Here is a 16,920-nt window from a genome sequence, read left to right on the forward strand (position 1 = left end):
GAGTTTTTAAAACAAGAGCCAAATTTTCAAAGAGTAAATTCTCAACTATATGGAATTTTTGTAAATGTATCTATTCCTGAGTCACCATAGTCAAAAAGTTAAAAGGATAATCCTCCTCCCTTTTTAGCTAAACTGGTTCTCAGACAGGAGAAACAATCTCTCTCATTTTCAGTTTTGGTTAAAGCAGACAAAACTTGAGCCAAATCGGCACTGCCTTGGAGAAACTAAGCTCACCTTCGCACAGAGATCAAGTATCACTGCTATACTAATTTGTAATTTATAAGATACATGGTAATTAAAGTAATAAGATTATATATAGGAATAAAAATAGCAGGCAGTATTTGCAGACTGCTCTAAGGCTTCACAAATGCTGTCTCATTTGATAAAAACCTAGAATATTTCCTCCCAAATGTATACACAACCACATTTATACAGCATTGACTTATTTACTCTACTTGTCAATGCTGTAGTTTCAAGGATGTCTCAGAGTCACACAATCTTGAGTTGGAAGGGACCTACCTCAGAGGCCACCTAATCCAACTCAAATCTGAACATGAATCTCCTTTACATTATACAAATCAAGTCATCATTCTGCCTCTGCTGGAATAACACATTCCCCTTTTATATAGTTTCAATTGTTAAGTAAGTTTTTTTTAAAAGGCACCACACTAAAAGAAAAAGTGTAAATAGGACACAAAATGAATGATTATTGGAATGCTTTTCCTTTTGGTTGTGTTTATTATTGGCTAGTTGTACATGTTTCCCCATGTGGGTACTGAATTGTTCACGTGTGGTATGTGTATTGCATATGTACAAAAAAGGAGCCTCTAGAACACTAATGGCCAGCTTCCAGACAAGTGACACAATTCGGATCTCTGAGAGCCAGGCACACTATCAGTAACAGGACTTTCTGTATGCTACTAGACCTTGATTCCTCATTAATGCTTTACTGCCTAAGTGGTACCCTTAGGGAAAAAAAAAAAATCTTGTAGTGTTATGCTGTCCCCTCCTAAAATGCTCTTAAAACATAGCTTCTGGTTTCTCCTACTCCCAAGTTTGAGAAGCAATATGTCATTAGACTTCACAACACTCAATCAGTCAAGTAACAAAAGCAGAAATCTGTTGTTTAAATACATACCAGAGGTCTTCTCTGGGCTATGTGCTTTAGCTTTGGGCAAAACAAAATGAGCAGCAACTTTCCAATATAATAGAAAATAAGTGTTTGTAAGATAGAGGCCAGGCATTGGACTTATCTAGTATTTCAAAGACCAACAATCCTGGCATGCATTTTCATTTTTCTTGAAATCACATAGAAGGTAGGAGACTTCTAAAGCAACTTTAACACAAAATAAAATCAAATTACACCTTTCTTCAAAAGTTGGAGACAAAGCTGAATATTCTAACAGATGAAAATTGTGCAATTTCAATACAGTTCCTTTGGTACATAGTAACTTACTCTGGAAACCTTTTAACTGAATCAGGCGCAGATCAGGAAAGAACTCAGAGATAGATCCTATATAGTTAATCCACCAGGAAACTAGGGCCTACCCAGTAAAGACATCTTACTTTCTTTGTGCTTACCCTGGAAACAGTAATCAAACCAATGCTATCATAGTTACTAAAAAAGCTATGCCGATCCACTGTCCTTTGGGAGGACACACATTCCCAGACTCCTAGGTCAAAATTCTCTTCTGTTTCATTTTCTTATAAGTGTTATATACCCCTATTAAAATGTAAATTCCTTAAGTAAGAAATTACCTATCAAATAGAATAAGAGAGCCTGACCAAACAAGAGTCAGAGAAGGTACACAAAAAATAAAATGAATAATTTTGATTACGTGAAATTAAAGTTTTGATACAAATAAAACCAATGCAGCTAAAATTAGAAGAGAAGCAAATAAATGGGAAAATCTTTGCAGCAAGCTTCTCTGATAAATGTCTAACTTCTAAGATATGTAGGGAACCAAGTTAAATTTTTAAGAATGAGTCATTCTCCAATTAGATTAATGCATCATTAGTGGAAAGATGAATTGGTCTAGCTATTCTGAAAAGCAATCTATAACTATGTTAGGAAAATAACTCTTGTTGATTATCCAAATAGTTTGGCTCTTCATATAAATCGTACCAATCCTACATTAATTCCCAAAGGTTAATTTGTTAGTTTTAGAAACTTAAAAAAAAAAAAAAACACTAATACTGAACTGCCCACAAGTAGAGATAAGGACTGGGATAGGACATGGACCTGTGATTTCACTGGCATGGAGAATTCCCTAGTGAGGAAACTCCTTTTACCAATGCAACTAGGCACTTTATCTAACCTTAGAGTGGCCTAAAGCCCTGAGATGTTAAGTAACCGACACAGGGTCACACAAACACTATGTGTTAGGAACAAGACTGGAACCTGAATATTCCTGGCTCCAAGGCTTGCTGTTTATCCACTAGGTCATGCTGCTTCTACATAAGTAGATGCTTAATATATATTTAATTGAATTTTAAGGATAAAACCTTCAGAAGACTACACATTCATTTAGCAAGATTTATGTTCATATACTTATTAGTTGTGTGACCTTGGGCAAATCACTTTAAACATGCTTGGCTCAGTTTTCTCATCTGGAAAATGAGCTGAAGGAACACAGCAAACCACTCCAATATCTTTGCCAGGAAAACTCCCAAAATGGAATCACAAAGAGTCGGAAACAACTGAAACACAACTGAACAACAACATGCACTATTAACATTTGTGCCCTCTGAAAGCTCATCAACAGATTTTGTGAAGTGCTTAAAGATTTAAACAAATATAAGCAACAGAATCGGGAATTACAGAGACCACATTAGTTCAAACAAATCACTGTACCTGACTCAGAAAGTAGTGGCATAAGCACAGTTTGAAAAGAGCCAATTACACCAAAGTATTCTGTGGCTATCACTTCTACACTCCCACACTTGGTAAAAAGTAGCCAAAATATTATTAAGTGAAATATAGTACAGTAAGAAAACAATGCAGATGAAATAAGGTGCCAAAAGGCAAGAAAAAAAGTAAAGTTTCTATGGCAATTCCAAAGTAGAGTCCATCTTTTCCCAAAAAACCCTTTCTTCTTCCTTTTGAGGGTACCACTTCTAGATACTTCTAGTCACCCAAGTTCACATTTTCAGTTATCCTCAACTCTTCTCTTACTTTTCATATCTAATCAGTTGCCAACTCTTGTCCATGTCCATAACATCTCTTTCACCAGGTTCCTTGTTTCCACTCACAAGGCCACCACGCTGTTTGTTTAAACCTTTATCAATTCTCACTTGGATTACTGCACCAGCTTCATAAATGGTCTCCCAATTTCTTCCCATTCCAATCCATAATCACCTACTCAAAAAGCATCAGCGCCTCTCTTAACTATAAACTCAAATACAAACTTATATATATATATATATATAGCATTTAAAGCCTTTTACAACCTGGCTCCCTCCTACCTCTCCAGCCTGCCTGGAAAGTGTTCATTCTCTCTGCCTACATTAACAGTCCAAAGAAACTTCACTATTTCATATTCTTCATACATGACATTCCACAAACATGCCCTTTTCCTTCAAAAATCATTCAGTGCTTTTTGTGCTAGCCATTATACTAAATACTGGGATTACAAAGAAAGGCAAAAACAGTCGCTGCCCTCAAGGAGCATTTTAATAATCTAATGGGAGAGAGAATGTGTAGACAACTATGTGTAAGATACATGTGTATACACACAATGTATATTTGTAATATATATGGTTTGCACGTGTATACATACATTACACATATGCACATATTCGAAAACACACATACAGAATAAATTGGAGGTAATCTCAGAGGAACAGGCACTAACAGTGGAAGGCTGGGAGGTGACTGGGAAAGGGGACAGAGGCTCTGAAAGGCATCTTGTAGAAGGCTGGATTTGATAAGTCTTTAAGACATAAGACAAAGAAGAAAATCATTCCAGACACGGGGAGTGGGGGGGGGGGGGGGGAGGCCAGTGAAAAGGCAGAGCCGGGAGATGGAGGGTGGTGTACAAAGGAATGTACTATTACCCTCACGTCTCTACCTTCGCATTCCTGGTTACCCTTCTTAGCTCAGCTCAAGCACAACCTTGCTCACTGTCCCCTCTCCCCGCCCCCCGACCTAGCTACTAGTGCCTTCCTTCTCCACGCCCCCATCCAGAAATTAATTTACAGCTACTTTCTACGTATTTTTGCTTATTCATATGTGCCTCCAGTTTCCCTTGTAGAATATAAGCTCCCTGAAGGCAAAGACTGTTTCGTGTTTCTTTTGGCTTTTGCCTTCGTACCCTTAAAGCCCAATCACACGACTGCCCCTAGCACCAAGAAGGGAATAAGTAATAAGTGCTGACTGACATGACCAGTGAAAGGATGGGGGCGGATGGACCGTTTTGAAGACGAAGTCTTCAATAAGTCACACAGTGTCCAAAAAGACCCGATCTGGAGCCGCGAGGGAAACCACAGACCTCGGGCCGAGCAGCAACGAAGGCCGCACAGAGCCGGCAGTCCCAGCCGAGATTGGTCCCGACCCATCCCCAACGCCCCAGGGGTCGTTTGGCTCGGCCTGGCTTGCCGGCCGGCGCTTTGTCCTCCTGCCCACCAGCTTCCCTCACTGTCCGGTGGGCTGGGACGTGCCAACGTACCGACGCTCCGCGGGCAGCTTCACGCATCCAGGCCCCGTCGCATTGTGAAGCCGCAAGGTCGGGAGCGTTCCAGGGCCAGCGGAAGCGCCTCCGTTCGCTGCCCCCGCCGCGGCTGTCAGAGGAAACCCACCCACAATCGAACCCCTAGAGGAGAAGGCTTTAGAAAGCTAAGGGCCAGAGAAGAGGACTGAACAGGGTACTCTACCCCTGTGACCCGATCACCTCTGCCATAGCTGCGCGCTCATTGGCCGTAAGCTCGAGATCAATTTCCGCCAATTCTCGGAGTTCTTCTTAGGCTACGACAGTCGTTGGCTGCGGCGGAAAAAGAGTCGTGGCCTTATAAAGATAAGAGCCAATAGGAAACCAGAAACTCTGGAATGGACCTCGCGCTTCACCGTCCTCCTGGGCTTTGCCTATAGGAAAAATCTCGTGGAATTTGAGGCTTAGAAAGAAAGGCCTGGTTTAATCTTTGGAACTACAATTCCCAGAATTCAGTGTGCTTTGAAGGCATGAGAGCATTTGTAGTACTCCCAGTTGAAGCGGCTGGGCGGAAAACTACATTTCCCAGGAAGCAGTTTGTTCGGCCTTGCTAACTTTATTAGAACAAGTACGACAATACTTACAAGAACCAAATATCTTGATAATAGTCATCAAAAAGCGGGGTTTTTTTGTTTTGTTTTAAAAAAACTATTTCTGAGTGCTGCCTAGATTTACACCATCCTCCATCAAGTGTCCTTTGCTAATTCAGGCATGAGTACAACTCCCTCTGAAGAGCGTTTTTCTCTCAAAATTTTTTCTGTCCTTTTATCAGAAATCAAATTTTGAACGACATTTTCTCAATATGAGCAACAATTCCCCTATGTAAAATTTTCCTATTTATTCCGAATATTTAGTATAAATTGATTGTTTATAGTCTGTTTCACCTATGGAAATATTCGATGGAAGTAACACTTGAAAGTTGTAAAATGTTTTCTATACCTTATCTCCGTTTTACAGATGAGGAGCCTGAAGCTTACCATCAATTCAACTTTACACTGCCCTCCTATTTTGGATCACTATCCCCCTTATCATATCTCAAATTACACAGGATCAAAGCTCAGTCTCAGATCACTCCCACCAACTGCTACCTTCTTTGCTACAAATGGTCTGCTAAACTAAACTGCTGAATGAAGGTGGAAAAAAATCACCCAACCATTCTGACTGGGTCCACTACAAATTTATGTTACATAATCTCAACTTGGACTCTCACTATTGCTAGAAAATCCTACTATACCTTCTTCATCAACTCACTATCTCACTCTGCACAGATGCACTTCTAAATCTTTTCAGACCTCCTCAAAATTCCCATGGCTCTTTCTCCCTCCCCTCAATTCTTCTCAGTTGAGATTCTTGCCTACTATTTTACAGGAAAAAAAAAAAAATGAAGGCATGTACCATGAGTTCTCTTTGTTCCCCTCTTCTTCATCTTCTATTACCTTCTACCACTATTTCCTCCTTCATTCCTGTCTCACATGGTGAGGCAGCCTTACTCCTTACCAAGGCTAACCCCTCTATCTGAGGGAGCAATCCCATTCCATCACCTTTCCTCCAACAGATTTCCCCCTTGGTCATCCCTACTCTATCAAATATTTTCAATCTCTCCTGGTCTATATACTACCTACAAACATGTCAATGATTCCCACATCCTCAAAAAACCCTCACTTGATCCTACCATCCCTAGTAACTACTGTCCTATATCTCTTCTACACTTCTACAATAGGTGCATTCTACTTTCCTTTCATTCTTCTTAACCTCTTATAATCTGGTTTCTGAACTCATCATTCCACCAAACTGCCCTCTCCAAAGTTACCAATGATCTCTTAGTTGTCAGGTTTGATGATCTTTTCTCAATTCTAATTCTCCTTAACCTTGCAGCAGCCCTTGACACTGTTGACCACTCTTTTCCTTGATACTCTCTTCTCTCTAGGTTTTGAAGACACCATTCTCTCCTGGTTTTCCTCCTACCCATGTACTCCTTCACTGTCTCCTTTGTTGGATCTTCTTCTAGATCAAGGCTTTTAACTATAAGTGTCCCTCAGGGTTCTGTGCTAGGCCTCCTTCTTTTCTCCTTCTATACAACTTCACTTGGTAATTTCATCAGGTCCTACGGACCTGATGAATTCACCATCTCTGTGCTTAAGATTCTCACATCTACCCATTCTGCCCCAATCTCTGTTGAACTCCAATCTCACATTTCCAACTGCCTTTCAGATATCTCAAAATGAATTTCCAATAAATATCTTAAACTCAATATCTCCAAAACAGAACTTATTATCTATTCCCCTAAATATCCAAGCTGTTGCTAAGGCCTATTGATTTTACCTTTGCCGAAGTTTATATCATATACTCCCCCTTCTCTCCTCTGACACTATCTACCACTCTAGTATGGGTGTTCATCACCTTACTCCTGGATTGTTTTAATAGCCTGGTGGTGCATAAGCCTGCCTCAATTCTCTCCCCATTTCAATCCATCACTGATTCAGTCACTAGTGATTTTCCTAAAGCACAGGTCTGGTCATGTAATGCCCTACTCAGTAAACTCCAGTGGTTTCTTATCGCTCCAGAAGCAAATATAAAATGCTGTGTCTGCCATTCAAAGCCCTTTATAACCTAGAGCCTACCTATCTTTCCAGTCTTTATATACTGAACTCACACACACACACTCTTCGATTCAGTGACACTGACCACCTGGCTCTTCCACAAACAAAACATTCTATTCCTCAGCTCTAGGCATTTTCTCTGGCTCTCCCTTATGCCTGGAAAGTTCCTTCTGACTACAGACCTCTCTGGCTTCCTTTGAGTCCCAACTAAAATTCCACATTCTACAGGAAGCCTTCTCCTATTCCTCTTAATTCCAGCACCTTTCCTCTGTTAATTATTTCCTATTTATCTTGGATATAACTTGCTTTGTATATGTTTGTTTACATGTTGTCTCCCCCATTAGAGTGTAAGTTCCTTGAGAGCAAGGACTCTTTTGCCTTGTTTTGTATTCTTAGTGACAGACTGTAGTAAGGCTTAATAAATGTTGATTGAATAACTGCTTGCATTAAGGGATTTACACTTAATCACCTAAGTGCCAGAAACAGTATTCAAACACAGGTCTAGACTACAAATATTGTTATCTTTTCTCCAACCTTTATCTCTTTTCCTTCCACCCTTCTACTTTTTCAACTAAAGTTATGGCATGGCAAATTTTTCCACAAATATGCTTGTTAGTTAATGCTTCCTTACCCAAGACTGTGCTGAAATTGTTTTATATTCAGTCTTTGACAATTCAAATTAATTTTTTAAAGAAACAATTACTGATATAACTTGAATGTTTCTAAGAACTGTGTTGTTATATCTCTCACTTCCTGTAGTTGACTGGAACTTGACCCCTGGAATTAAAAATGTACTTTGGTCCCTTGTGTAGTAGCAGCCACACTGGTATATCCAGGATGGTTGCTGGCACAGGTTCTTAGATCTGCTTTACTAAGAAAATTAGCTGTTTAAGGGGTCCAACACTCTTTTTTAATTACATTCACTAGTTCAAGGGAAAAGTCAGGACCCTGAACTTCAGAAAAAACACACATAGAGAAATAAAGACCAACAGACAGGGCTCCCTGACTGCCTGAATCAACTATACACTTTACCTACATCCCTGGATCAAGAGAGCCTTTACATCTGAGCAGTTGGGGAGCTCTGAAATACAGCCACTCAGAATCTCAACCAGGGAATCACAAGATCCTTCTCATAAGTGAGCCCCCAAAGTAAAATACCAATTCAGAGCACATATACACTTCTCAGAGCCAGAAGGTATCACAACCCTCCAGACTCAAGTACCTAATTAGAAATTAGCAAAAGGTGTGAAAGTGTTTCCACAAGCAAGCCTCCATTAATGGGCTCCAGTGAGGCCTATTGATGGGTGGGGAATATCTTAAAATCCCATTAACATTACACCTATCTAAACCAGCAACCCTTAAGCCACCATGACTGGAAACCCAGGAAAGAGAGAGTAATGGCTCAAAGAGAAAAGGTCAAAAAACATTTTGCATTGTATTATTTTCCATTTGCTCTTTATATAGTCTGGATCTTCCTAGCTCTATACACAATAATCTTTTACACCGCCCCAGGAACTAAAATGGGTGTGTCCTTAATCCAGGAGCTAAGGTACTCCTAAATTCACACTTCTCCCTCTATTATTATTGTTAAATGAACTGAAATCAGCATTACATCTCCAGTATTAGTTCTTATCCTGACTGTGTTCCCCAGGTGGCTGTTTTCTCCAGGACTTCTCATGTCTTTTCAGGAAATTAATAGGATCTAGGTGAAGTCAAGCTGTACCAAGGGAAGAAAATTATTCAGATTCTATTGTACCATTTTGCCGGTAACAAATTTAAAGAGCATTTGTATTTAGCTTGCTAGATTGTATTGAATGGTTTCTTCTCCTGAAGACCACAAGAGGGAGTGGTAGTAAATGGACAAAGAAAACAACAGATGTCTCCCTAACCTAAGGAGAACCACAAAATCAGGAGCTTCATTTGTACTGATGATTCAGGCCAAATAGATCTCTAAAGTGTTCAAAGTAAATGATTAAATGTAGAAAACTATAGAAAGGCAAATGGGTCCTTGTCTGCTTAGCCATAAAGTCTCTGGCTCATGTTACTAAATTATTTTTGCAATACAAATCTTTTAAAGTAAAATACTTCAGTTTGACCTATACCAACTTGAAATCCTACTAAAAAAGTTTCGTTTTAACATTTATTGAGCACCCATAGAATAGAATGTCAATTGTAATTTTGCCTGTGATTAGAGTCCTAATTTATCTGGTCTAACTTTGGAAAGAGTGGGTAAATAGCATAAAGATATTGAATATCTGTCACAAAAGGTAATTAGCAGTTGCATAAGTACCTGTGTTGACAGCAACCAGTTATGAACTGGTCCTGCAAGCTTTCTCCTTCCAAATGAATGTGCATTAGTGAAGCCGCACTGAGCTCATGAGTCTTACCCCTCCTTCTCCAGTCTGTCTTCTTTACCCTCCACAGTACATGGCGCCCCTGTTATTGGGCATCGCTATAAATTCCACCGTGTGTGTGCTGCTCTGTAACCAGTATTAGTGTGCCTGCAGAATGTCAGTGGTCACCCCAAGAGGATGAAGCCCATCAGAAGGAAAACTCTCCGGAGGGTGCAGAAATACAAAGATCCAAAAGACACAGACTACTGGGTTCACGGAGACTACTATATATTCACTACATTCATTATGTATTCAAGGTGCTGGCTGTGCAGAGCCACGGAACAGCACTCTAGTACTAAAGTTTAGTGACTTTTAGTGACATTGGTCCCAGATTATCCGAGAGCCTAGTGAAGATGAACTGAAAACTGGGTCCGCAAGCCCGCTGTTAAGGCTTCTTACCTATATGGGGCGGGGGAGGGGGAGGCTTAGAACTGGTCTTTCTCTGAATGGCTCCCTCAAGGCCGCCCCTCAAAACAAGAAGCTTCCTAGATTTCATACAAAGAAACAAAAGGCCACACAAAGAGAGACGGCCCACGGAAGCAAGCATCAAGAGCGGGCGACGCAGCGCTACATTCCCAGCCCCGTGACGCCTCCTGGCCCGCTCCCACACCCAAAACACACACATGCGCAGCCTCGGCCCCAGTTGGGTGCTCCCCTGACCCCCTCCTAGGCTCCCCTCTCCACCCTAGGAGCCGCGCGGGACCCGGAACCCGCCCCCTCGCTAACGGAAGGCAGACGATTGGCCGACGGAGGCCAGAGGCGCAACCGGCGTGGGGAGGGGATTGGCTGTCTGCCGGTGACGCCCCTGGGACCTCCCAGCCCGAGTCCGAAGCCGGTGAAGGAGACGCTGGCTGTGGCGGTGGGTCTGGTGAGCTGGAGTAGTAGGGGTGGGAGTCCCGGAGAGGAGGGGGGGAGTTCCAGGAGGGCCGTTTGCCCAGGTTGGGAGGGGGCGGCTTTTGGATTTTGGCACTTCCGGACGGGGGGGGGGGGGGCGGGGTGGTCGGAGCGGCGAGACTGGGAGGCCAGGGCAGCGGAGCCGCAGTTATGGATTCGCTGGGCCCCAGTGGCGGCGGCAGCCCCGTTGCGGGAGGAGAGGAAGCCGGCAGAACCAGGGCGGGGGCCTGCGGGAGTGGAGCGGGGCGGACGAGAACAACGCGGGCACGCCTTCCCACACACGCCCACAACGACACGTCGCCCTTGGGTGACTTGAAGTCACCCCGCGCGCACCCTCGGACACCCGCTCCCACGCGCGCTCCGTGGCACCCCGCGAGGGGATGGGCTCCCCCCCGGGTCCGGCTGTCACTCCGCGGCCGAGAAACCTCCCCGATCCCGAAGGTGCCTCTGCCAGCCGGGGGGGAGGCAGCGGTGACGCGCCGGGAAAGTAGCGTCCGCTCCCCGACGTTGGCCTTTGGTGTTTTTAACCCATAGGAAATGTGGGTGTCATTGCCCTTGAGGGTTCCGATGGTCAGTGGGCATTTGTTACGTGGCTGCTGCGTGCCAGGCGCTGGGCAAAGAGGCCCCTGCCTTCGGGGAGCGCCCTGTCTAATGGGGAGACCGCCCATGTGTGGTATGGGATAAATTGGAGGTGATGAGCCGAGCGAGAGTGCTGGTGTTGGGGGGATTAAGGAGAAGGACTGGTTCTATCCCGGCTGTGGAGGAACCCAGGAGGGGGAAGATGACTTTTATTTTTTGGTGGTTCCCATTATGATGTATAGCCTTTTTTTCCAACTTAAAAATCTCTGTATTCCTTGTATAATTGATATTGTTCGCCTTCTTAATGGATGGAGGAAGGGCAGGAGAGAGGGAGAGAATTTGGAACTCAAAAACATCTTTTAAAAATACATTTTAAAAAATGTAAAATGTCCAACTTTAAAAATGCCTGTGATTTCATTGGTATGGAACCTTAACAGCTAGGTGGCTTTGGAGAGGAGAGGGAGAATGGAAGGGAAGAGAGCATTTATTAAGCTCCTGTTATATGTTAGCACTGTGTGAAGAGTTACAGATATCTCATTTGATCCTATTAATAATCCTTTGTGGTATTTGACTACTGTGATCTCTCATTTTACAGTTGAGGAAATTTAGGTAGAGTTAGTGTCTGGGGCTGGATTTGAATTCAGATCTTTCTGACTCCAAGCCACCTAAATGGCACTGAGTTCCACTTCTTTAACTGTAAAATGGGGATCATTTGTGCAGACCCAGTGAGATAATATTGGTAGTGTCTGGCACTTATTAAATGCTTATTACTTTTCTCCCACTCTCTCTTCCTATATCTTAATATCTTTTTTTGTGTCTTGGACCCCTTTTCACAATAATCAACACAATAATTCACATGGGATTACAAATTAAACCAATCATATTGAAGTACAGTTATCACCAAAAAAAGTTTTAAACAAGTTCATAGTTCAGAACCCTGGGCCTAGATCTTGAACAGGAAAAAACCCTTAGGGATGAAGCTAGTTTACCCTGACATTTTAAGTGAGATAACAGGGCAAACAGGTAGTAGATAGCAAAACACATAGCTGGGAGGCTCCAAATTAGTTCCACAGTACAATCCTTGTTTTCGTGAAAAAGAAAATTACCCTGATGGCTATCCCTCTGGAAACTCTAAGGCAGCACCTAGCTAGACTGTCCTCATGAGAAGTACTGGGAATTTAATAATTGAGCCTCTTCAGAGGTCCTTTCCTTGTTGGTCGGGTGGAACCCAGAATCTTTCCCTCATCACTGTGACACATCAGAGTTAGATTTTAGTGGTGAATAATCAGTTATCCACACTTCTGAGATTTATTTCACATTATCCCCTTTATACTCTACTTCTCTCAGCAAAGTGACCCACTTTCTATTTTCGGTATTTAATATTCTGTCTCTAATCCCAGCCCAGCTCCATAATCTCAGCAAGCAGAAATAGTGTCATTCTTCTATATGGTGTAGAAAGACTACTGGACTTATAATTAAGTCCGAATTTGAATCAGATGAGTATATATCTCTTATAAGTTAAGTAGCCTTGAATTTCCTCCTTTCTAAAATAGTAGTGGTACTTTTTCTTTGTGTCATAAAGCTCTTGTGAGGAAATTGTTTTATAAATCCTAAAGTACTATAAAATATAATGTACTATTAATCTGAAGTACAGACCATACTATAATGAAACAATAATACTTGGTTTAAGTAAAACAGAAGTAAGGGCTTCTTAAGGGCTTGAGCCACAGAAAAAAGAATCGTGAAGTAAAAAGCAACTTAATTTAGTTAATTTGCATATGCTGTGTTTTGAAAGCCATATAAAAATGGCTTAAATGTAAACTATTAAACTGATCATTTTTAAATGAAGACCCAAGCTGTTTAATAACTATAGCAAACATTTTAAAATATACTTCATTTCTTTATTATGGCTGGTTGAGAAAGAAGGAAAGAATACTGCCCTTTGAAGCAGGGTACCTGAGTTCCAGCCTAGGCTAGCCAAGAACTAGTTAGTGTGTGACTTTGGACCACACCACTTAAACTCTCAATTTTAGTTTTCTTATAAATAAGACGGGGATAACTCTTACGCTGTAGAGTTATGAAGATGGAGTGAAATACTGTTATTCAAATATCAAGTATCACGAAAGGGGTTAGGGAAAGCCAAGATCTTGTTCTGGGGACACGAAGTAGAACATTTCAGATTAAGAAAGTTTGTATTAGGGAGTAGTGTGATTAAGCTGGGAAATAGGGTGGTATTTGATTGTCAAAGGACTTGTTGGACAGATTGAATTTGGATTTTATAAGTGATTGAGGACTTTATTGATTGAATATTTTGGGTGAGAGGAGTGCCTCACATTGAAAAAGAAAATCATTCCTATTATTGCCACATTTAGCTCTCTGTTCACTTGGTGAGTGGTGAGCTTCAGAATGTTATCACTTTTTTCCATTGCCCTTTGAAACTTTTGCAGTTGGGGAAATTCAAGGCTTTTAAACTTTTTTTAAAAAACTTTTAAAGCTTTCTCAGTTAATAGCTATAGCTACTCTCCCCAGATAATTTTTCTCTGAGCTACTGTGAAGTGAGTAGAAGAGTGTCCTAAGTAGAACATGCCTTGCCTCATTTTCCGAATCTCTTGATCCAGAGATCTATCCAGAATAAATTCAGGCTTAAAACCAAGATAGTTCGCTGAAGTTGTTGATGAATTAGTCTTTATATAGTAGTCACTTCAATATTTATGTTATACTTAAGATCATAGAATTTAGAATTCAAATGGAACTTTAATCTTGTGTAGTACAACCCCTTCCTTTTACAAATGAGAAAACTGAAGCCCAGTGAAACTCAGTTTGTCTTCAGAAATCACGTAGCAACTTAATGGCCAAAATAAAACTGGAACCCAAGTCTCCTGACTCTTGATTATTTTATTTTTTTAATTCTCTTTTTCAGTTAATATACACATTGTTGAAAATCAGTTCCAATGATGTGGATTTACTACAAAAACTTTATATTTCTATAACATTTTAAAATATATTTTTGAAAAATACACACAATTAAGAAACTAGTTATGTAGTGAACATTTTAATTTTTTTGTGATGATCAATTAATGAAGGGGAACAACTTAGATTCAGTAAGTGGAGGGGTTGAGTAACAGCTCAAAATCTGCTTCATAGTTGATTATCATTTCCTTAGTGGCATGAGCTCCACACACACATATTTTAGTACAAGTGCCACTTAACTATTTTAACAGGGAAATTGAAATAATTATTTTGTAATCTTTGCCAACAATTCCTATTAGTTTGAAATTTTAATGGACCTTGCATAAAAGGAAAAAATTCCCTAACGAGAAATCCCTAGGATTTCAATTATTAAAATTAATTTAATCTTGACATCTAGAAGTGGAAGTATCCCTAGTTGTACATTAGTACAGTGCTTGTAGAAAATACAGGTTTTCATTAAGCCTTCTAACCGGTTTCACTTTGTGGAAAGATGTAGCACAGATCAAGGACTGGTTTTTTTCAGGGGTACAGAGGGGATTAGACTCAATGGTCATCTCTTTAAGTTCTTATATTTGTGGTTCTGTGATTTTAAATTATAGTCAATTAAAATTCACACAAAAGTTGACTCCTGATGAGTGAATGAATTGATTGTAAGATGCCTTAATACTATATAAAAGCTTCCGGTTTATTTCTTTAATCTTGTCATTTATTGTCTCTGAAATATGTTGGGCAGTACAGTTACTCCTGGGCTCTTAAAACAGGGTGACTTTGTGAAGAGAGTACTAGATTGAAAGATTAGTTAGCTTGTATTTTTCTCCATCTATAAATGGAATATAAATGGGGTATATAAACTATCCTATCATAAATGTCTTGAAGAAAAATCAAATCACCACTTGGCATAGGCCCCGAAGATCCCTTACTATGTACTGAAGTTATATTATTAAATGTTTTTGCTGTTACATCATTTCAATTATAATTTATTACAATCAGACTGTTAATGAGGATTGATTGCTTTGCTGCCACTGTTTGTTACAGCATTTTGTACTTTCTAGAAAGGTTCATTTCCTTGAGCTCTTTAGGAAAAAAAAATTCACAAATACCCAAATGTTTTCTCTAACAATGCAGATTAAAACCCATTCATACTTTCAGGTTCATCTTGGGAAGCTCTATCCTATGTCCTATGTCCTCCATAAGCGTTCCACAAAGGGTCCACCCTACTTGCTGGAGCTCTTCTTCAATGTCTCCAGACACCTTGAGAACACCAGTAGAGTATTAGGTTGTCCCCCTGTCATTCCCCTCTCTTGAAACTTGACTAGCCCATTTATTTCTATCAAACATTTTCCAAATGATTTTTTAAAATTACATTCTTCAAAATTCATATGTTGTAGCCTGCTCACACCCACCATTTATTAAGCACTCGCTATGTACCAAGCAGAATGGATTTTTTAATGGGAAGATAGAATATATTTATAGTCTCGACAATTTTCTTCAAGTTTTTCCTGCCTTCCAGCTCTATATCCACCCTTCATCCCCAAGATTATTTGGGGAACTGCATAGACTAGCGAACTTGTTCAAAAAAATATCAAAATGAAACTTTTAAAGTTTTCATCCATATGACATTGGGAGCAGGGGGAGAAAATACAACTCGATTCATAGCTCTTTTATATTTTCAGGGGGAAAAAAACTATTTTAAGAATCTATCCTGTGATTCTGTGAACTCCCTCCACCTTCCACCCCAGTTACTGCTTTAGAGAATTATAACAAACTCAGTGAGAGTTAACTTTGACTTCCCTGGGTTTACAACAGCTAGTGAATGTTAAAGATACTGTAAACCCTGAACTTTGCACCGAAGTCTATCATCCTTCATCTCCAAGGCCACCATAAATACCATTCCATGCTATTTCTTAGCTACATTGTCATGGGAGGGAAAACCTATCTCACTTCTTTTAAAAATGTTAACATTCACCAAAACTGTCACATGTTTGGGGGCTAGATAAAGGTAGGAGCAGAACAGCACTATAGTAGGTTTGCACTGTTTCATTGGTATCTCTATCAAATGAGATGCGTGTGAAAGCACTTTGATTAGTATTAAGGTCTGTTTTGTTTTCACTTTGACACATTGCCTGTAGATCCCAGTGTGCAACATGGAGGAGAAAATAGACCCTCACACATACATTATGAAGCCTAGCACTCCTACGCAGAGAGGTAGTCCTCCTTTTTAAAAAAAAATTAATTTTCTAGATTTTTTATTACTTGTTTTATACATTATTTTAATTTTGAGTTCGAATTTTCCCCTTTTGATCCTTCCCCTACCCATTCAGGAGGTAAGAAATATATCAGTTATACTTGCAAAAATCATGCAACACATATTTCCATATTAGCCATGTTGGAGAAAAAAAGGTGAAAAAATTATACTACAATTTGTACTCAGAGCTCAGAAGTTCTCTCTGGAGAATCATCAAGAGTTCATCATGAGTCCTTCAGAATTGTTGTGGATTGTTATCTTGATCAGAATAGTTAAGTCTTTCACAATTGATCATCATACAATATTGCTTTTACTGTGTACGATGATCATCTAGTTCTGCTCTTATAAGTCTTCACAGGTTTTTCTGAAACCATGACCTTCATCATTTCTTTAGCGCACAATAGTATTCCCTCACAATCCCATATTACAATTTATTCAGCCATTCCCCAATTGATGGGCATCCCTTTAATTTCCAGTTCTTTGCCGCCACAAAAAAGAACTGCTAAAAACATTTTTGTATATATAGGTCCTTT

General features: G+C 40.3%; 2 protein-coding genes across 4 annotated transcripts in view; one reads left to right on the forward strand and one right to left on the reverse strand.

Annotated features, from left to right (window-relative positions):
- Nucleotides 1-4,930, reverse strand: part of ARMC1 (armadillo repeat containing 1) — a 94,087-nt gene extending 89,157 nt beyond the window's left edge. The window contains exon 1 of the mRNA XM_069100024.1: nucleotides 4,668-4,930. The gene's annotated coding sequence lies outside the window, so the exon portion shown is untranslated. The remainder of the gene's footprint in view (nucleotides 1-4,667) is intronic.
- A 5,501-nt stretch (nucleotides 4,931-10,431) lies between these two features.
- The window catches only part of MTFR1 (mitochondrial fission regulator 1), a 58,389-nt gene continuing 51,900 nt past the window's right edge, over nucleotides 10,432-16,920 (forward strand). The window contains exon 1 of one of the 3 annotated variants that reach the window (XM_069100025.1): nucleotides 10,432-10,567. The gene's annotated coding sequence lies outside the window, so the exon portion shown is untranslated. The remainder of the gene's footprint in view (nucleotides 10,568-16,920) is intronic. The other 2 variants (XM_069100026.1, XM_069100027.1) reach the window with 2 other exon arrangements.

Source organism: Petaurus breviceps, unplaced genomic scaffold (genome assembly GCF_028583685.1).
Source record: "Petaurus breviceps papuanus isolate PSGF00001 unplaced genomic scaffold, PetGlider_PUasm1.0 38, whole genome shotgun sequence".
Classification (NCBI taxonomy): Eukaryota; Metazoa; Chordata; class Mammalia; order Diprotodontia; family Petauridae; genus Petaurus; species Petaurus breviceps.